Source organism: Puma concolor, chromosome E2 (genome assembly GCF_028749965.1).
Source record: "Puma concolor isolate L17-30 chromosome E2, mPumCon1.1.hap2, whole genome shotgun sequence".
NCBI lineage: Eukaryota > Metazoa > Chordata > Mammalia > Carnivora > Felidae > Puma > Puma concolor.
Window position 1 is genome coordinate 26,694,485 of NC_141681.1, and position 23,122 is coordinate 26,717,606.

Sequence of the window (23,122 nt, forward strand, 5' to 3'; positions counted from 1 at the left end):
ATTACCTATTTACAAGAGTGTGCTAAATGAGGAGTCTTGGATCACTAATATGTTTGTTTATCAGCAGTAAATATGCCCAAGACAGAGATAGTTCTGTGTCCTACTTCAACCTTGCATTAATGCTAAAATTACAAATACAATTTGATCTTTAAATTTCCTTTTAATTCCATGTGACCATTTTTGGAAACACAATTTATCTGGCACATGGCTTGCTGTCACACATCAGACTAGGTTCCTTAGGTATCTTTATAAATCCTTACAGTAGCCTTTGTGATAATTTTAAAGATGAAGAAACTAAGCCTCAAAGAATCTAACTGTGACATTTGAAAATGTACAAGTATGGTGGAGCTTAGATTCAAACTCGGTTCTGCATCCAGAAACCATGATTTTACGGTAAAGAAACACAGATTGTCTTTGGATCCAGGCAACCATCGCTGATACTCACAAAGATGAAGATTTTGATTGTATTTGGTGATTTAAGTCTGACATGACACACACTATTATTACCTGCATTCACTATACTCCCACACTCACCACCTCCCAAATTTTGACATGCCTGAAGACAAATATTCTTTGAAGGCAGTGAAAGATTTATTTTCCATTTCATCTTTTGATATTCCTTCTCAGAAAACTTCTATTTGTGTTAAAACTATTAGATAAGCACCGGTAGGTGTGTGTGTTTCGATAGGTTTGTGTGGTGTTCATGAGCATATTTAACTCTTAAAGTTTAACAAGAATACACACCTTTCTGTTCCAAATATCATGAACCCAACTTTTAAAAGAAACAAAGAAAAACAGAAACACTGTCCATTTTCCTCTTGCATTTGGAGTTATATGTCAGACAGGTGTCTTAGCAACAAATGCATCATTCTTGTGACCAAGAACCTGAAAACCATGAGGAATTATAAGTCACAAGACTGCAGCTCATGTCCCAAGGAAAAGGGTTTGTGGAGTTGCCCAAGTACTTTTACTCAATGGCCTCTCCTTTTTAGCAGCAGCTTCTCTTGTAAAGTGATTATATACAAACACCACAGAAGTGAGACTCAGGATAAAGTGAATTAAAATAACTGAGGGGACTGTGGTCATAAAACCGCTTTTCTGTGTTTTTATTACATATTGAAAACAGATTAAAAGGGACTCATTGCAATGACTGCAACTATAGTATCTTAAGTACAAATATTTTAAATCCTTCATTTTAGAGAACACTTGTATTATATTTTTAGGGTGAGACATCTAATGTATCTTTGCTTACCCATATGTTACTAGAAATCATTTATTACATTTATTTATTAAACTATTATTTCATTAGCACCTAGTTCATAGAGTTCCTCTATAAGTGCCATGCTTGAGGTTGGCTCTAAGAATAAAATAAAGTTTCCGCTTTGAGGATTTCACTACTTAATGGCACAAGAACAGGCACAAGAATGGATCATTGTTATTTTTTTAAATAGAAACCACTTTAAGCTAAATTAAGACAACATAGTGTAGCACTGTGTGTTAATCTTGGATCTGGCATTTACTTCAATGTGACCTTGGGCAAGCAATTAAAACTTGCTGTGGCTCTGAAGTATCCTCCACAGGATAGGCAAAAGATATTTTCCATTGATGTTAGGCTTCCTTACCCGACTGCTTTGGGTAAAGGGCCATTAGGAATCATAACATGAGCAGAGGCTTTATATGAGCTGCGTGCCTGGCTTGGCCTCTCTCACTTCTGCCATCTGTCCTGAAGACATGTCTCAGGTGGTTCCAGACCCAAGGTGAATGAACAAAAAGGTAGAATAGATCTGAACCCCACACATACCCTGGAGCCAAGCTCAGCAGAGCATCAGGAGATATGCAGATTCTTAAACAACAAAATATATGCTTATGCCATGAGCCACTGAGATCCTGGGGTTGGTTGTTACCCATCAGAAGATGATGAATACATTATCAATCACTCTAAGGGAAAAAAAGGGTATTTTCAAATGAATAGAGGAGATTGGCTCTCTTTTCTTTCTATTAGCTTTCTGATGCTTGCATGTTTAGAAAGTGACATTTTTATAGCCTTTACTTAATATCAGTGTAAGATCTTACTTATGCTGAGATGCCTAAAATATGAAATTCACCATGTGCAAGGTAGATCATTACCTAGAACACCCAAAATTGCCACAGCAAATTTAGGAGAGAATATTCCAAAGAAACTTTTGAAAATCTACACTTGGATCATTAATATCTTATAAATAAATTTGAGTCCAATGTGGGGACAATTGGAGATGAAGATCTTTATGTGAATGTGGGTGATGGATTAATTAATTGCCTCTATGGAGCTCTTCCTTGCTTATTTGAAATATTTTCATAAAATCAGGAAGAAACAGATAAAGCACCAGTACTGATCCCTCTGGAGAAGGCTATCTGCCTGGAAATAATGATTTGTGTTTGTTGGTTTAAAATTTTTACATTTTGAAACCTAATATTACTGAAAGGTCCTTGGCATATGCCAATCAAAAACCAGGGACATTGTGTCCTTTATCTATCCCTCAGTTTCACTGCCTTCCTCCTCGTGTTATCCATGCACATAATAAAACATTAGGAGAATTTTTAAAAAGGAGAGTGAGAGAGATTAAATATCCCAAAAGGTCAAAAATCAATGATCCTTTTACAGATGGGACTCTTGGGAAACCTTCATACTTTGCTTTTAGCCAGGGTTTCAGACTGCTTCTTGAGTACTTGGTTTTTGATGATATAAATCAATAATTTCTTTAAGGGATGTCCTCTAGGGACCAAGGGATGCTACCTTTGAAATATCAAATAATCTCTGCCAGTGCAGGAAGGGATTCTAAGCATATTCTGTGGTTACGCATTGCTATGTAACAGGCAAGAATTAAATTTCAAGAATAATGATTTTCACTTTAAGACACACAACCTCCTCCAGGTTGGCAAGCGGGTGGGAAACGGGAGCCCTTACATATTGCTGGTGGAAGGAAACCTTGATATTCTCTTAGCATACAATGTGAAAATTCAAACCATGAATGAAGAAAAAACCAACTACATACACTTCAGCCATTAGTAACCTAAGCAAATTATCTTTGGTGTAGTGAAAAATGGAATCTTATGAGCCTTCATTGCCATATCCCTTATTTGGAAATAATCAAAAGTCCAACCATGGTAGATGGACTAAATTATCTGTACAAATTCATAAATGAGAAGACTACATTCCAAATGATTTTTGCAGAAACTGTTGATACTGACTGGCATTTAAGACACAATAACATAGCCAGCTTCAAAATATGTTACCCAACATGCACGTAACAATCCCCTTTTTATTTTTTTTTTTAATTTTTTTTTCAACGTTTATTTATTTTTGGGACAGAGAGAGACAGAGCATGAACGGGGGAGGGGCAGAGAGAGAGGGAGACACAGAAACGGAAACAGGCTCCAGGCTCTGAGCCATCAGCCCAGAGCCCAACGCGGCACTCGAACTCACGGACGGCGAGATCGTGACCTGGCTGAAGTCGGACGCTTAACCGACTGCGCCACCCAGGCGCCCCAACAATCCCCTTTTTAAAAAGTATAATCAAACATGATAGGGGTGAGTAAAATGGAAAAAAATATTAACAGAGGTTATCTCTGGGTGTGGGATTGTGAATGATTTTAATTTCCTGCCTTGTGTTCTTATTTTGTTTCTCATCAAATGTTCTAAAATGAATATGCATATATTCATAATTAGATAGTATAATAAATGCTACTTTAAAAAAAAATCCCTAAAGAAAGGTTTCTAAACCTCATCACTATTGACATTGGGGGCTGGATATTTCTTTGTTGTAAGGGATAACCTGTATACTGTAGGATGTTTAGCAGCATCTCTCTCCTCCACTCACACTATGTGTCAGTAGAACGCTGTCACACAAATACACAGTTGTGACATCCAGAAATGTCACCAAACATCACCAAATATCCACTGGGAGAGGGGAGCAGAATAACTCCATATTGAGAAATCACTATGTTAAAGTAGCCATGTAGGCATGAAATTCAGAAGTCCTTAAAGGTTGAATCTGAAATAAAGAACTGTTACTAATGATAATTTCTCATGTTCTTATTTGGTATCTGACAAAAGGCAAGAGGTAAGGTAGGAAGTGAGGGATTATGCCGTTCATTTAGTTCTGTCTCCTAGCTGATAGTGAGACAGAGTTAGACCTCCACAGGTGAAAACCAGCCTTGATAGCTCCAGTTTTCTACCCACTCGCTCACTGTTGTACTGCAGAGACCATGTGATAGTGTAAGGCCTCGCAAAGATACTCCTATAGGGCAGTGAAGCCTGAGGATGTGGGGCTGAAGAGCCCTAGCACCTGAACAACCAAGCCCTTCTCCTTAAGTGTTTTAATTACCTATAAAATGCAGCTCCCATGTCCCAGGGAGTTAAGGTGACTTGTCCAATATTACACAGCTAGATCTGAATTCTGACTCTAACTTATCAAGACGATTTAACCATATCAGGCTATCTCCTCAACTTCCTTCTCCTCATATGAAAAACATGTATATGACATGGGAAGACACCCATTGCACAGGAGTGCTATGAGATGTACACAATCAAGTGCACAGAACACTTTCTGGAAAACTTCAAAGCACTGAAGAAATACCAGGAGGTATTCTGAATAATGTCACTATTTTCACTCTGTGATAGAGGTATTTCTAAATACTGCTAAAGCTGGGAAAATACATAGAACTTGATTGCCTATATAGAATTAAGAAGTTGGGTAAGAGAACAGTTTTTAGTGAGTGCCAGCCATTGTTCTGGATAAATCTACATGTGTTGTTTAAAAAATTGTTAGTGTCAAATGTCCAAAATGAACAACTTTTCCTTAGTGGTATATTTTGCAAATAAATGAGAATGTGGGGAAATGTATGTTAGGAACCTAGAAACTGAAAGACACAGGAATTATACTAGCTAACAGTGGTGGTGGAAGGCTGAGGTTCTAAAACTAGACATCATTATGAGACACTTCCATTATTACTTCCTTTCTGCTCTAGAAATCTATTAATATAATATGTTTGACCAATCAAGATGGTGTTATTATCCAATTAAATTATAGTTATAATATCACCTTGCATTCTAAGTCTTTAGATCGGTGCTTTGTGCCCTTCACAGTATTTCTACATCCTTAAAACAGTAGTGTGAAGTACTCAGGGCAATCTGGTTGCCAGAATTTCAGTGCTTATTCATGATAGACACATATCAGGGAAACATTCATCTGACATCTATACCCTTCTGCAATTGCCATTGGCCAGGAAAGGACACTCAAACATGAGTATATAATACCCCAGGGCTTACTACTTATCTAAAGTGGTGTTACAAATCTCCCAGCACAGTGAGCTGCATTCACTTGGCTATGTCACTAATAATCTCACTTACATTAAATTCATAGACCAGGAGGAAAATTTAAGCAAATTTTCCAGACCTTGATAAATGAAGCAGAATGTTCCCAGAGTGAGGCTCAGTGGAAGGTCATAAAAGGTATCACAATAGAAAGCTAGGTCTAGACTTGGCTCTGAACTTCTTTTATTTCCTCTAGGAGACAATCTTTGCTATCCCCTCCAGGCTTTCATGTGTGATATTCACTCTGTCGAGAACACCACCTACTCCCTCCCCTCCCCTGCACACCTTACCTCAAACCACCTTCACCCATTTAACACCAGCATCAAAGTTCTGCTTTCAAGGCTTTCCAGCACATTCCTTAACTCAACTCCCAGGTCTGAGTTGAATTTCCTATCTCTGTACTCTAGTCTCCTCTTTTGATATTTACAGCCCTCTAGTGTAATTGCTGGTAACTTTGTTTTCCAAAACAAAGTAAAGGAAGGAAAATTGTCTTATCTTCCAATATCTTGCACAGTGTGGCAAAATGATAGATTCTGAATGTAGATATATGGATGATTCCAATACACAGCCTAATCCATTTTATTATCCAGCTTTCTGATTTAGCTAGATTTTCCTGTTTAATTTATTTTTTTATTTTTTTTTTTTATTTTTTCTTTTGAGAGAGAACATGAGAGAGGGGAAGGGGCAGGAGAGAAGGAGGGAGAGAGAGAATCTTAAGCAGACTTCACAGCCAGATTGGAGTCCTACTTGGGGCTGAATCTCATGACTGTGAGATCATGACCTGAGCCGAAATCAAGAGTGGGACACTTAACTGACTGAGCACCCAAGGGCCCCTAGATTTTACTTCTTAGAGTAACCCTTTAAGACCTAGCTGTTTAAGACAATTATTTACTTAGCTCAGGTTCCTATGGATGTGCTCAGTGGTCTGGGCTGGTTCCACTAATCTCTGCTGGAATCCCTCATGGGTCAGTAGTTATCTGCCAGTTAGACAGATAATAGGCACAAGGTAATTGCTGGGTTCCCAAGAGCAGTAAAGGAGGGAAGTTCCCATTGCACAAGTATTCATCAACTCTCTGTGTGCATCGTAGACATCCCATTGGCTACAGGTCACATAACCCAGATAAATTGGGCTGGGGGGCAACAATGAAATGTGAAAAGATTAGAAACCAACACTATAGCCTCCCTACACTTTTGTTTCTCAATAAATCCTATAACCAATTATTAAGTCTTCTTTTCTCCAGATATCCCCTTGTCTGCCAACATGAGAACCTTCTTTTCTTTATCGATAATAAATACAACTATGACTGTGTTCATTAATACTTTACAATGATTTACTTGAGAGCAAGTAGTGGTGGGGGAGGCGGCAGAGAGGAGAGGAAACAAGAGTTTGAGGCAGCTTGCTAAATACATTATGCATTTCCTACTAAGCCATTCTCCAGGAACAGAGAGAACTCACTTTACAAGATCTTAAAATACAGTCGTTTGTACTATCAAAGCAAAAATACGTCCCTTACTTGAAATATGTTGATTCCCTCCTCCCCTTCTACTTGCCCTAGCCTCTTTCCTTAACCTCTGATTAAATACATTTGTGACAATGAAATGTGCACCTCCAGCAGCGGCTTCTCAGTCACGAACTGAACGAGTACAACTTTTTTGGTAAAACTGATTAAAAATAAAAGTGTGTTATTTTGACCAGCTCCCTCCCTTTCCCCCACACACCCTAAATCCTTTTCATTATCCAGCTCTCCTTTCCCAAGAAATTACAGGGGGTATGTGCAGCCTTAAGTCTCTTAAGCCAACTTCAAGTGACCATGTCAGCCTGTGTTCACAAGCTTATTTCAGAGAAGCCCCCGAAACATAGGAAGGATGTGTTTACTAGAATGTGGCTCCCTGGGGATGAGCCAGGCACATCTGTAATTCTAAGGAGAGTGTAATGAGGAAAAACTGGTGGCATCCTGAATGGCTCACAGCTGTTCTGGAAGCAGATAAATAAGATGCTCGACAGGAGATCCCTAATTGGAGCCAGTTTTTCTTAAGTGGATACACAATATGGTGCAAGATTGGGTGTTGGAACGCTGATAGTGTTGTTCACATGTAACTTAGTTTGTCTTGTAAACAGTTACCATTTCAAACGGTAGTGCCTTCTTTTTTCAAAAAGGGAAAAAATGTTCACTTTGTCTTTTTTTTTTCACACTAATTAAAGGCAAGCTAGCATTGTTTTCCCTAGGGTTTTCTCCCACAAAACCCTCCTTAGTTTGTAGACTCTCTTTCTTTCCTTTATTCTTTCCTTCTCTTCTTTCTCTTTTCCTTTCCTGCTCTTCCGTGCCTCCTTCCCTTCCTTTTTTCCTACCTCCTTTTTCTTTTTCCTCCTCTTCTGTCTTCTCCTCTCCACTTTCTTCCCTCCTCCTTTCCTTCTTTCAGTTCTTCCTATCTTTGGAGGTACCAGTTCTTCTGTGCTAGAATCAAAAACAATGAATTAATTATTCCCTTTCAGACCCTGACCACCCAACCCTAATGCTGGGATGTGCTTGCTTCAAGATGGTAGCCTTGTGGCCCTTTTGAGAAAATGTCTGTAATATTTCACTGTTTGTCTGGGAAATGGATAAATAGCTTATAACAAGATGATAAGAGATTTCATAGACACAAAAATTTTTTAATATATTCCTCCTAACACTGTGTTGTTTCCAAAGCAACTGGAAATAGTTCTCCTTTTTTGGGTGATCTGCCTCCTTTGCATTGGGGTAGGAGAAGCCACTGCTGTCATAAGGGACTTGACCTGCCTTGGACCCTAATATTAGCACCATTGTCCTGCAGAGAACTATGAGAACACTAGCTTAGAGACTATTTATCTCTAAAAAGAACAATTACATAACTGATACACAGGATAAAACTCACTTTCCTCATGTCTCCTGATGTTTGAGGTATGTGTGAGGAGGGAGAAAATATCCAGAACTTTTTCAACAGGGGGCATGCCTCCCTTCCACATATGGGGCCTTTTACTAGTTCTCATTAAGTAAAATAAGAAATCCCTCCCAACATAGGACATTTTTGCTTTTAGAAATATTAATTGCCACTGCAATATTTTTTGTTTTTCCCTACAGGACAGTATATATCCATTCTATTCAGAGCATTTCAACCCCTCACTCCTGGATGAGATACAGTCTAAATCCCATCATTGAAACTACATGTGACAAGCAAAGCTTCAACCACCTAGGCCATATTGTTCTCTGGTAAATAGAATGTACTAGAATGGTGATATTTTCATAGCTTCCTGGTCTCCCTGTGCCCTGAGTTTGGAAAGGTAGTGGGGATTCCATTCTTCTATTCCTTGAGTTGTGTACAGAATGTGGAGGCAGAATTAGTTTCTGTGAGCCAGTGTAACTCTTAAACTGAACGGGGATTTATGACAAGGAAAAATGGCATCCTTATGGCACTGACATCTTTTCCAGGTTCCCATGTGAATTATTATATGGGAAGGTAGAGTAAAATAAAACTAACTTCAAAGCAGCAATAAAGTCCACAGTGTTCACTCATTCATCAATTGCCAAGCATCATTGGAGTCCAAGCACTGCTAAATGCTAAAGATTGCGATGAGGAAAATACCACCTTGCCTTAAAAGTTCCACAATTAGAGCCTGGAAACTAGGGTCAGAGAAAGAAAGAAAATGCCATTGGGTGCAGTTAGACAATCTTAATGGTCACTCTCAAAGTAGCTCCTTCTGATTTGGGAGATAAATTCTTTTGTGGGCAGCCATAAATTTTATGCAGGAAGTGCCTGCAACCTCTGTTCATGATACCTCATGCCCAGGGAACACATTAGACAGCGTTAAACATTTTAAATATTTATCCAAACTGATGATGATTTCTCTCACATGGATTGGTTCAATGAGAAAATATTTATACTCCTATAAGATCTTGACAGAAGGAAAGACAGAGTCCTGGATCCTGATAAGATGTTGATTATGGCATGATATTTTAGAAAAGATCCGAATTCCAAGGATGGTTGTGGGTTGAAGGGTAGCAAGCTCTAGCACTGGATTAGCTACAGCCAATCACCAACGTGCTGATACGTAGAAATCCAGACAGGTTTAAGAAAAGTATTTCTGATAAAAAATAAAATTAGAATAATGTCAGTCAAGGGATGAAAGGATAGCCAGTAAGGCAGAATTTGTGAAATTCTTTTCCTCTACCAGTCATTAGCCATAAATATAATACTCACTTCCCCTTTCTCTGGAGGCCAGAGTATAGAAAGAGATTTTTCTTGACACATCCTTCTCAACTGAAAAAAAAAAAAAAAAGGCAAAATTTAAAAGAGCTCACTGACAGATCATTTTCAATGAAAATGTTGCTTTGTCTCTAAAATGAGAAAAATCAAATTCTAGATTGCTAACCTCACAAAGGGTGAGGCTCAAATAAAATGGTCTCCTAATACATATTTGGTGGTGACCATACATCAGCTGAACAACTTTGTTTAATACTGTCAATGGATCTGTGATACATACATTATTATTACTCCCGTATACAAATGAGGAAACTGAAGCTAACAGAGAATACATAGCATGCATAAAGTTAACAGCTAATAAGTGGCAAAACAGATATTAGAATTCTATGTTTTATGAAGTTGCATGAATTGGCTACATGAGGGCCACAATCTGCCTTTAATAAAACAATAAAGTGAATGTTGGCTCCACTTTAATTTTAACATTCTCTGATGAGTTAAAATTAAAACAAGAACACAAGGACATTTATTATTAATCACACCTTCATTCATTTTTCATTTGGGTAGACATAATCAAAAGCTAAGTGGTGACTTCCTTGTGCACTCATTTTTATAGGGTGTTTATAACCCTTTTAATAATGCAAATATTTATTATGGGCATCCCTGGAGAATCAAAGGTGCTCGATGAAGGGATTTCTAAATATCACGATCCACTGCCGAGTAAAAACACCAGGATGCTTCTACTGTGTGAAGGGTCAGAGCCACAGGGTCTGTCAGAGGGGTCACTCAGCACAAAAACAAGGCAGAAGGTTATCCAGTTTCTGGAATAAAGTAGCAGCAGGTATCATCTTCACCAACAGAGAGGAAGCTTGAGGAGAAGTTCAGGGTAAGCAAAACTACATCACAGGCCAGAAATGGCACCAAAGACAATTATTACACAATGGACTTGAATACTATACAGAATCAACTTTTAAGTATTACTTTCCATACAAATTAATTCAATTCAGCTTTAATAAATATATGGGGATTTACCATACATAAACATCATTCTAAGTCCTGGAGACTCCTTAAAATAATGAATTTTGTCCTCCTGCAAAAATCTTAGTCTAGTGGTATAAGTAGGCAAAGTAGATGGCTCAGTCAGTTTAAAGAGCCCAGGGAGGCTCAGTGGGTTAAGCATCTGACTCTTGATTTTGACTCAGGTCATGATTCCAGGGTCGTGGGATCGAACCCCACATCAGGATCCATGCTGAAACATGGAGCCTGCTTAAGAGTCTGTCTCTCTCTCTCCCCCTCTCCCTCTGCCCCTGCCCCACTCACTTGTGTGTGTGCACATTCATTCTCTCTCTCTAAAAATATAATAAATAAATATAAAAATGAAAAAGAAGTAGGCAAAGTTCAACTCACTGAAGGACTTGCCTTCTCTGCTAAAGATTTGAGACTTCATTTTTATAAAAATGTTAGTTAAGCCACTGAAAGTCCATTTTCTTAAGAAAAGCATGTAATTCTCTGGTAGAAAATATAAAATGGAGTGTGGTAGGCTACATATCTGGAATCCCCTTAGGAGATTATGGCAATGGTCTAAGCAAAACCTCATGAGGACAGCATTGTAGCAGCAGCTACAGGGATGCAGTCAACACAATGGATTTGAGATGTTTTTGAGGTTAAAATGAGCTAGAATTCAGGAATTATTGATGTGAGCTATAAAATAGAAAGAAACATTTAGACTGACTGTAACTTTTCTGTCTCATGTGTCTGGGAAGATGATAATAGAAAAAATTGGAGACAGGAAATAGAGAAGACATGATAAATTATTAGTTATTGAGAAAGGTGTTGAACTCCATGTTGGACATGAGTCTGATGTGCCCTTGGGCATCCTCAAAAAGATATTGTGCAGATATTTGAATATAACATAGTATCTCTGAATATTAGGTATAGCAAGTTACAACTTGTTCCCAACATCCATTCTTTTAATATATTTTATGAGTAATTGCTCTAACATATGAGCCTTATTAGCAGAAAACTCACATCCTAACTTTTGAGTTTCCTCTACTTTTTGAAGCCTCTGAGAAATTTGGGAACTTAGTCCAAAGGAGATCAGTCACAATTCCACATGCCAAGCAAAAAACATGGTAGGGTCATTGCATTTCATTTCTCATGACTGCATGATATCTCTCGTCCCTCTTGGCCCAAGAGATGATGTTTTTCCATTGCCAGAAAAAGGTCTCTGAACAAGCCTGCAAGGAAAAATTCTTCCTCTTCTCCAAAGCTAAACTTCTCAAAGGCTGATGCAAGCTGGGACTTCCAAGTGAAGATCTTCAATGCATTCTAACATTATCAACTTACTTCTCTCGAAGCCCAGTTGTGCCAGAGCAGCTCATTACCGAAGAAATTATCACATTAGTTTCATATTGAGTCAAAACTGCCCTTTTTCAGGACCTCCAGGTCATTCCGCTATTCCAAGTGATCCAATCTATATATCCCATGTTCTCCTGAGCAACTTCTGTCTTTCCTTGACAATAATTTTAGTTGAAGCTATTCTGGTTAACAGAGAAACAAGAGCCTGCTATGAAGTACAGAAAAAAAGAAGATAGGCTTTCAATCTTTTACCTCCCAAAAGTCAGCAGGACTGCTTCACAGCTTTGCCTAGCTGGACTCACAGAGGGTAACATCCATGATCAAGCCAAAAAAGTTCCAGATCCAACTATAATTCCATGGGAAGTGCTCCTAATATTATTTTTTATCACTAAGAGAGAGCAGATTGACCCCTAACAGGAAAATACTATATACATAAGCTTCTGCAATTCACAAAAATATTGTTTCAAGACGTTTTCCCTTTGACAGTAGACTGGATGGTGGAGAGTTCTATACAAGTGGCTCCTGAATACTTCTTTATTCTCCTGTTTTCTGCCAATGGACCTGCCGGCTGAGGAAAACTGTGGTCTCCTAATGAATGGGCCTGAATAGAATACTCATCCCTTCTGTTCCTTTGTAGCTCAAACTCCATACTAATTGAACATATATGAACATTTATATTGAACAACTAGAGGAACAAGGGCTATCACTTCATAAGCAGCTCTAATGTTCTCATCACTGCCCTCAGCAATCCACACTGTTGACTAGAAGCTTCTGAGAGGTGTGTTTGTGCATAAGCAAAAGCTGGCTACGTTAAGAAGGGCTACATTGTCTTTCTGAAAACTACCTGAATCTTGACAACAAAGGCAGCTCCATTCTATTTTTCAGGAAAACATCCTCATGGTACAGACAATAGAGAGAGCAATTCTGCATAGAAAAGAGGAAAATGGACTTGTGAAATGCAGAACATGTCTTCTTAGCAGGAGCTTTGGATTCTCCAACTACAGAGACAGAACACTGCAAAAAAAAAAATTCTAAAAGAAGGGGTTGTATACGATGCATATTGACGTTTGACATTTAAAACTTGATACCCTTTATTTCAGCAAATACTCCATAAATCTCCTAGGCAAATCATTTCCAGTTCCTGGATCTTCTTAATTGACAGTTAGCTCTTCTGTGAAGCCATGTTTGCAAGTGTGGGCCATCTGACAGTGTGCACCTTCCATTCAAGGAAAGTCTTCTGTGTCTACTCTAATCTGTCTTCAACAAAGCAACAAATTCCTATTTAAAACTATTTAGCTAAATACTCCAGAGATCAAATATAATTTCCTGCAGTTGCTCTCACACTGTCATAACTCTAATTACGGCACTGTTGGGAATACTCGCTTTCTTAAAAAATGTAAAATGCAACATAAAAATTTATGAAGCAAATTATTACAGGTATAACTGTTCAAGGGTGTAGTGGTCTCTTTGTAACTCCGTTTCCTCGACCAGTGCCCTTTTACACTTCGTTTTATGGTCAATATGATGCCTCATTGAAAAAAAGAATATTAAAAATAATTTATTAAGATTAAGTTGCTTCTTTAGAAGGCACGATTTTATCTTTTTCATTTTATAAGAATCCCATTTTAATTTGCTTCCTATGTCATCTCTAGTATGAGTTTAAGGATTTAATGGAGTAAGGATTGAAGGCTGGTATCGATAAGATGAATAATTTTATATTTGAAGGATTGGTTTGTTTGATATAGGAGAAAATTTCAACGGCCAATTATCCCTGGACTCCATTTAGTACAAAGTGCTGGCCAAATAGTAATTCCCATCCATCACTTACCAGCGTGAATTAGAAAACGCATCCCTGTGATTACTATTGATATATTAAAGGTATCAGATAGAAATACTGTTGTCCATTCCACAAAAGCAGAACAGATGCTTTTCCTAACAAAGCTAATTTTTAAAAAATATTAATACCTCAAAACACAGTTCTCTGAGTATACATAACCATGTTGTCCATGTATTCAGTCAACCCTACTTATTAATCATGCCATGCCTTATCTATTGTCTGCTACTCTCTGAGGACAGTTGGTATGCTCAGTCATGCCATGCTTTGTTTGAGATCCTTTGTGGTTACATTCAAACAGCAAAATTAGAACAGGCTTTAGTGCTTGAAATAAAAATTAGTGAGATTTTATTTCAGACTTTATTAAAAATGATTAACAAAATTATCAGAAAGAAGGTTGACAAAAATGAAGGCAGAGTGACTACTATGCTCACACAAAGTCATAAGCATTTTTTTGACTTGACATATGCTAAAAGCGTGTGAATAATTTGAGGCCATTTCTAAAGTGACCTAGAATCAGAGACAGTGAGGCAACCTAATCTAGAGGGATATAAACAGATGGCCCCTAAATCCCAAGGAGAGCAAATGTTGTGTATAAGTTTATGCAGAAAATGAATGATAAAACTGGCCTGGAACTCAGATAAAGAACATTTCATGTGAAAGCCTTTCCCAACTCTAGAATTCTCTGCTTTTGTGTTAATGCAGATTGAGTGTTATCACAGGGAAAAATAGTTGAATAAAGAAGGTAAATTAGTCATGCACATTAGTAGGAATTATTTAATATACATTTGTGATTCAATAAATACACAGAGAGACAAACTGAGAGAAACAGAAACACACAGAGAGAGAGACAGAGACAAAGAGATACAGAGACAGAGAGACAGAATCTTCCATGTACTAGGCAGTCAGCCCCTACTTTTGAGGAAGCTTGTTATCTACTGGGACATAAAATAATAACACATGAATTATAATGCAATGAGGGGAGAATTTAGGCTGTTACAAAAACACATCAACTAGGGGCGCCTGGGTGGCGCAGTCGGTTGAGCGTCCGACTTCAGCCAGGTCACGATCTCGCGGTCCGTGAGTTCGAGCCCCGCGTCGGGCTCTGGGCTGATGGCTCAGAGCCTGGAGCCTGTTTCCGATTCTGTGTCTCCCTCTCTCTCTGCCCCTCGCCCGTTCATGCTCTGTCTCTCTCTGTCCCAAAAATAAATAAACGTTGAAAAAAAAATTAAAAAAAAAACAAACAAAAAAAAACACATCAACTAATCCCTTATCCAGACAAGGTGATCACAGGTGGATCTTAAGAGAAGCTGATATCTAAGCTAAAACTTAAAGGATGAATTAGAATTAACCAGAAAGAAAAGAAGGAGGAAAGAGTGTTTCATATGCATTCAAAACTCTGGGAAAACCCAGGAATATCTTTGCTAGAGCATGGCATTGTGGATGGATCAGGGAGTAAGAGCAAGAAAGAAGAGACAAGAGAAGAAAGCATTAGATTATGCAGGAACAAGCAAACCACGTTCAATACTTTGGACATTATTCTGAAAGTAATGGTGAGCCATTCAAAAGTTAGGGTAGAGCAGAGCATTATCATATATGATTTTCCAAAGAATTTTCTTGTTGGATTGGAGGGAAAGACAAGTCTTAAAAGACACAAAGATGAGTTTGAAGGCTAATGAAGACATAAAGGCAATAATGGTGGTCTAGAAGAATCATGTCACTTTGGATAAGCAAAATGAATTTGAAAAAATATATAGGAAATAGAATACACAAAACTCATTGATGTGCAGGGTAAGGAGTTAAGGATGAAGTCCAAGTTTCTTGACCATACAAATGGAAGATGACTGGACAATCCATTGAGAAAGGCATGTCTGGAGGAAGAGCTCTTTTCTGGAACAACTGATGTGCTCAATAATGACATGTTTTGTTTGAGGTCATTTGTGCATCCCAGTAGCTACATATCCAGAGGGCACAGCTGGAGGTATACATGTGGAACTCATTACAGAGATCTGGGCAAGAAATGATGATTCAGAAATAACCAACCTAGAAACAGTAACAGTAATTAAAAGCAAAGTCAGTAGTCAAGAACACCCAGAGAAAGTGCAGATCCTAGAAAAACAGCATAAAGCAGCCAGTTTCGCTTATTCAGAAAGCTGACTTATTTAAAAAAAAAAAAAAAGGGGATGTTCCTTACAGAAGAGAGTCTCTACAGATCAAATTCAAAAAACAAAACTTTTCGTTCAATTTGTGTATTGGTCTAATTAGTGAGGGTTAGTCTTGAAAAATCTCTTTTGGGGGTAGGAGAAGGAGGTTAAAAATAATGCAGAATACTGGGCTCTAATTTGACTCTTGGATTTAACGCATGTGACAACTTGTCGAAGTTAAATAGCCTTCTGGGGCTTAGTTTCCTCCTGCATCAAAGAGAAAAATAACCACTAACTCAGAAAATGGCTATAAAGATTAAGTTTTGTTGGAATTGGCAGAGCCAGAATCACTTCACATAGTACCTGGCACATGATAGGAGTTGAATAAATGTTCGTTATCATTCTTTTCATTGGTTTATCCAGATGGGCCAAGTGAAATAATAAAACGTGTACACTTTATCTAATTATTTTATATATGTAAATAGAAATAAGTTTTAAAGTGAGATTCAAACTCATTTGTTGAATCAGTTTCCACCTATTTGAAGAATATTTGCTTTTTACTCCAGCTCTGAAAGAAACAATTGTCTACTTATATTCAGGGTCAACTTGGTTTCATGAGCCATAATAGAGCCAGTGTTTGCAGTTCATTGAGTTAGCCACTGAGTAAGCCAAATCACCCACTAAAATGCCATGGTCTGGTTATTTAAATTATACAGATTTAATCAACTTAAAAAAATGAAATACAATTGCATTCTGGATTATAGAATTGAATTTGGCATTTTACATTTTGATTGTTTTGCTACAGGTTTGAGATTGGTATTAACAACGAAGGAACATATCTGCTATTCAATTTATAATACTGAAAAATGAAAACAGGTTATTTTGTGTGGTCCAGTTTATGCACAGTAAATTCAGGATTTTAATTACAAGGTTTTAAAATAGGACTAACTCAAGTTAAAGGTTCATTGCTTCTCAGTGATCCAAGTCCTGGGTTTGAGGAAGTCATTTCCACAAAGGATACTAGATCAGTGATTCTCAAATCTCTCTGTTAATAGAGCAACTGGAAATTATGATGCTTTGCAGAACACCATAAATAATAAAATGTTAAACTTAAAAATAATTAAATACATTTCCCTATTTAATCTGATACCACCTTATATTAGCAGGAGATAATATACACTTGGTTAAGGTCACAGGGTCTAAAATCAGACTGCATTTAAAATTTTTTTCTAATGTTTATTTTTGAGAGAGAGAGAGAGAGAGAGAGAGACAGAGTATGAGCATGGGAGGGATAGAGAGAGAGGAAGACACAGAATCCGAAGAGGCTCCAGGCTCTGAGCTATCCGCACAAAACCTGACGAGAGGCTCCAACTCACTAACAGAGAGTTCAGGACCTGAGCCAAAGTGGGATGCTTAACTGCTTAACCCACAGAGCCACGCAGGTACCCCGAGACTGCATTTTATAAACAGGAGCACTGAGACACAGATAAAATAGGCTCCGTGCCCAAATTATACAGTTACAAAGTGGCAAACCCAAAATTCAAGCCCAGGTAATATTAATAGCAACTCCATCAAAAAGTGTTTGTAAGACTTTGTAAGTCATGGGAAGTGTTTGGTGCAGTGCCTGGCTATTGACATTTAGTGACCCTTTACTAACATGGGCAAGACACTGTACAATATTTTTAAAAAAAAAATAATAACGGAGGAAAAGATAAAAGTGAGGAAATTCCATTTAATATATAATTGTCATCCTGAAGTTTTGGAAAAGTTCTCTTTTATTTAATGACAAAATAATATTACTGCTATAGTCTCACATGGTTACCAGCATACCAGCATAGGAAATACAGGCTGCCTGATTGAAAAAGCGAATTCCTTTTTTTTTTTTTAATGTTTATTTCTTTTTCAGAGAGAGAAAGAGAAAGAGCGTGTGTGAGTGGGGGAGGGGCAGAGAGAGAGAGGGACAGGATTGGAAGCTGGGCTGTGGCAGCAGTGAAGCAGGATACCCACGCACGGCTCGAACCCAGGAACTTGATGATATGACCTGGGCTGAAGTTGGACGCTCAACCAACGCTCAACCACCCGGTGCCCCTGAGAGAGTAAACTCTAAAGGGAAATTGCCTGGAATCTAAACATAACACTGACAGTTAACAGTTGTGTTACCTTAACAAATTACATACCCTCCCTGGCCTTCTGTTGTAAAATGGAGATAATTAAAATACTAATCTGGAGAGGATTAAGTGAGTTGATATGTTAAATGAGTGTACAATAGTTCCTGGAATTAGTAGAGACTCATTTAATGCCACTTGTTGCTATTATTACTCTTTCCAGAAGAGTCCTCATACAGAGCAGACTCAGTGTAAATTCAAAGATAAAGACTCCATAGCTGACCAAAACATAACATACATACATACATGGACATATAAATCAGGAAACTACTTTTCCACTGTGAATAATTCACATAATTTAAAAATCGGGCTACTTTTATGGTTTAAAATTAGAATATAAAGGAATATGCTAACAAACTTTTTTTGTGTGTGCAGACTACAATGACATAGAAAAAAAAAACCCTAAAAGGTACAAATGTTATAAAGAAAAAATGGAATATCAAGTACATTCTAACCTGGAAAGGCACACACATACACACACACACACACACACACACACACACACACACACACACACACACACACATACACACAAACTCTGTGCGTTTTGCTCTCCCTTTCAGGATCTCTTTTCTCCTGATTTTTCACATCTGCTTTTTCCTCACCCTTCAAGTCTTGCCTGAATACCACCTTCTCAGGAAGAGCATCCTTGATCCCTGTTTAGAAAAAGCCTCCCTTTTTCATTCACAATAGCACGTCCATTCTGTTTATTTTCTCCATGACACCAACAATAGCTAATTATTCTATATGTTTGATTGCTTTTTTTGTTTTGTTTTGTTTTGTTTTGTTTTTTTATCATCCCTACTAGAACAAAACTCATTTAGGAGTGGGATTTCTCTAAATTGAGTCATTGCTCATTCATCAATTGCTTAATCCAGTATTTGGTACATATTGGCAACTAACAAATATTTGATGACTAAATTAATAAGGGAATATTACCTTTATATTCCCCTCATATTGGGTACTTTATCTGCAGAAAGATCCAATAATTTGGCCCTGAATTCCAAATACCAGCTTTGGACATTTCTGCTGAGACTTCATGGACTTCTTTGGCCAGCCAGGAGCTCAGGAAGAAGAGTGAGGTGGGCGGAGCCTAAGAAAAGGGAGAGAGGAGGTCCCTGTGGTGAGAAAAGTAGTGGGGACACACAAGGGAGTTCAAACAGAGGTCTGCACGCACTGGAGTCATTAGAGCCACTATTAGCTCCTGTCTGATTGTGGAATAGACCCTTACATGTTCTGTCTCAGATTCCTCCATTTGACAGCCATAGAGGTCTTCCTGAGCAATCTCACCAAGTTTGCCTGCTCAGGGCGCTCTGCAATGGCTCCGCAAGGCCTTCTGGATAAAGCACAAGCCTGTGGCAGAAACATCAGAGAGGGCCTTCTTCATCAGGCTGCACAATTCTCTGGTCTTTTCCTTCACAGCTTCAGCAGGGACTCAGAACCAGTAGGATGGATGCATTAGGTGGAACATTTGCCATTCCAAGAACTTCCCGCTCTCCCCCATTTATCCGTGGCTTTGCACATACCATTCTGCCTAGAATATTCATCCTTATCTTTCAAAATAAGCACCTCAGGTTCAGAATGGAATACAACAAGACATTTGTCCTTCGACATAGCTTACAGATATACTTCCCCGTTTTTCATAGCTATCCTTTGAGTATGCATCAATGAGATGAAACATACACATGAACACAAAGACCCTTGTTAAAAAAGGAGCATTAGGCCTCTGAGGAAGTCTAAACATTCATAGTCAGAAATACAAACCACTGTCCTAGCTACAACATAATCTGTACTACTTCCTTGGTTATCAATTGAGACAGCAGATTACATTCTTATGTGGAGTGCTAATCACTTCCGTATTTTTCAATATTATGCTTTCCAATTACATCCTGAGGCTTCTCAGTGTTCTTTCCACTACACAGTCATCTATCCCTTGATGGCCATCTACTTGTCAAAATACACAAAAAATTGTCAGAAGCTTCAAAATTAGGATTGTTGCAGTCATCATCACTGTTCTTATTGTTTCTCAAATGAGTTAAAAGTTTGGTACAGGACATTCTCTATAGTTTCTGAAGATACAAAAAAGCACATTAAGGCTTCCCCTATGCATTCACATTTCAATATTCAATAACTGAGAAGCCAAATATAAGTCATTGTAACACACATGAACCAGAAAAACTGGAGAGGGCAAAGGAGTATGTGAGAAGAAACGAATGTATGGAAACATATGTGATAGTATAAGTGTGCTTGTGTATGTGTACTGGTGTGTGTGTGGGGGGGTTATATGTGAGCTGTATTAATGTAAAAAACTAGACAAAATTGCATATGCAGACATATACGTTTAGGTCTGTATATATACGTATACAGCTATATGCATACATATATGTGTACACACACACACACACACACACACACACACACACAATTGATTCCTCCTATTTGTAGGAGTTATGCTTTATAAAGCTTCCATAAACACTGAATTAGCAAAATACTGGACCATTGCTACTTGAGTAAACACAAGGTTAGGTTCCTGTGAGCATCCTGTCATGTCTTCATCAACTGATTAATACATATCCTTGTTTGATGTGTGCTTCTGCTTAAAGACACCTTATTTAATATGTATTGTTAATTTATCAACACTGAACACACAACCAACAGCTCTGTAAGTCATGCATGAATGAAGCTTATCTAACACATGTATTTTCTCTCTAAGACACATCCCAGCCTTCTTGCCCTTTGGCAACACTAGACAGTGCTTCAGCCCTATGCTTAGGGGCCATCTTAAACTGCAAAATCATCAACAAAAGTTACAAAAATCAAGCACTGTAGCACTAAATAGATCACAGAAAGGTCTTGTTCACAATATTAGAGCTGAAACAAGAAAGCAGACAGTATGGACTTGTTGAGCATCAGCTAGGAACGTGCAGTGCACATTGGGCAACTCAAATGTTTTTGCTGCTTACCACAGGTGCATGTCTACAAATGGCCACAAAAGCACGTCAAGTATTGATTTAGGGGTTACAAATATATTTTAGCGAATAGGTGAATGGACAAATACAAAATCTGTGAAGAAGGAATGATTGTCATGTGTATACGTGTGTGTGTGTGTGTGTGTGTGTGTGTGTGTGTGTGTGTGCAGAAAGACAATCTTCCATATGAATGACATCTGTAGAGTCAATGTTCATCTTGTATCTTACTTACTTAACACATAAGAGAACCTAGGAAGTATGATTAAAATAAAAGAAAGAACAGAAACCCTCACATCTTTCCCAGGTAATCAATTTAATCATGGTCCTTGAAATGGTGGCTAGAGGCTTATTTTAGAGAGATTAGGTTTCTATTACTTTTCCTTCTTTTCAAATGTATAACACTGCTTCTTTTTGAATGATAAAGATACACAGAATCATTGGTAAAATATGGAAAAACTCAAAAACTATAAAGTGCAAATCACCAGTTTTCCTATGATGAAAAAAAGATCATTAAAAATTTGCTGCATTTCCTCTGTTTTCTTTTCATGCAATGCATATACAGGTGTGTAAACATTTTTAAAAATAAATTGGAATTATACTGTTTTCTATCCTTTTATTGTTTTTTTTAATATTAATGCTATATCGACATCCCCCTCATCATTGTATTTCATCTTACAGATTCTTCCTGATCACGCTTTTCTGATGGACATGCACATCTGAGACTGCACAATTCACTCTAGGATTCAGCAAACTGCCTTAGCTGAATAAATGCATGTGACGGCCTCTACTGGGGAGACTTAGAAGAAAAAAATACATATAAAGACTGTACTGCTCGACTTTTTTCTTTAATTTTTGTATTCCTTGAGAGATCCTCACTTAGCTAAAGAAGAAGAAGAAGAAGATGAAGAAGAAGAAGAAGAAGAAGAAGAAGAAGAAGAAGAGCAGAAAGAAAAAAAGAATCATTCCCAAAGGTGTAAGAAAGCTTACCCTAAAATAGATTGCCTATATCATAATTGACCTTTGCATAAATGCATGCATTTGATAGCAATTCGGTTCAATCAAATTTCATAAGCAGACATACACAATTTAAATGGCAGAATTAAAGTTTTAAAATGCACATTTTAGTAACTCTCCAAAAGCCAAAAAGTTCAATCTTCATGTTCAGTCTCTTAAGACATTATTGTTTTCCAATACAATGAAAGTTAATGGTGGACTTTTCTATCTTTGTGAATTACAAAAGGTATTCTAGGCTGGAAGAAAGGAGAAATTCCCCCTCTTTTGTTCTCTGGGCTGTGGCATGATTATCTTACAACAGGAGATTACTAAGCAAACTTAATCAACTACAAAAATATATAACGCTATCATAGCAAAATTCTCAGATAGGCTCAATTGATACTTAAAATTTCCAATTTTTCTTGTTTAATATTTTAATCTTTAACAAGAAGAAACTACATATTTTTAAAAAAGAAAGAAAACTGAGATAATTATGAATAATTAAGTGAATTGAGTCCACTTCTTAAAATACCATTAGCACATACATAATTTGTTTATTATGTGAAAAGAATTAATTAACTCATAAGAAAGTGTTACAGAGGGAAAAGTTAACATGTCATATGCTGACATAGTCTAGATTCTTTGAATGCCTTTTCAACTGCCTGGTGGTCATTAGGAAAACGCTGAGATTAAGCCAATTTTAGGCTGTTAATCCCAAAATATATCCAAAAAGTTAATTATTAAAAATTATTCACATATTGAAATGTACTAAATTAACATGGGAGTCATTTTTATTAAATATAAATTAAAAGAAATGTTATTTCTGGTACCCCCCCAACATGAAAAATAATACTATTATTGCATTTAAAAGTATTTAAAATCTTATTGCAAATGGCATTTACCCAGATTTTAGCTCAACATAACTGGGTTCAAAACCAGACTGGAAAATCCCAATTCAACAAGCCACAAAAGGTACTGATTTCCTTTGTTGCTAGAAGCCTTCTTGCTCCTCTCAAAACACTCTTGCCATCAATGGCTCTTAAAAACTTTTAACAAAAGTTTTTCTACCCAATCAGTGCAAGCATTTG

General features: G+C 37.5%; 1 long non-coding RNA gene across 1 annotated transcript in view; it reads left to right on the forward strand.

Moving 5' to 3' along the window:
* Positions 1-21,877, forward strand: part of LOC147573433 (uncharacterized) — a 66,822-nt gene extending 44,945 nt beyond the window's left edge. Inside the window, exons 2-3 of the long non-coding RNA XR_015244518.1 lie at positions 8,455-8,583; positions 21,720-21,877. This is a non-coding gene — a long non-coding RNA (uncharacterized LOC147573433). The remainder of the gene's footprint in view (positions 1-8,454; positions 8,584-21,719) is intronic.
* Positions 21,878-23,122: the final 1,245 nt, after the last annotated feature.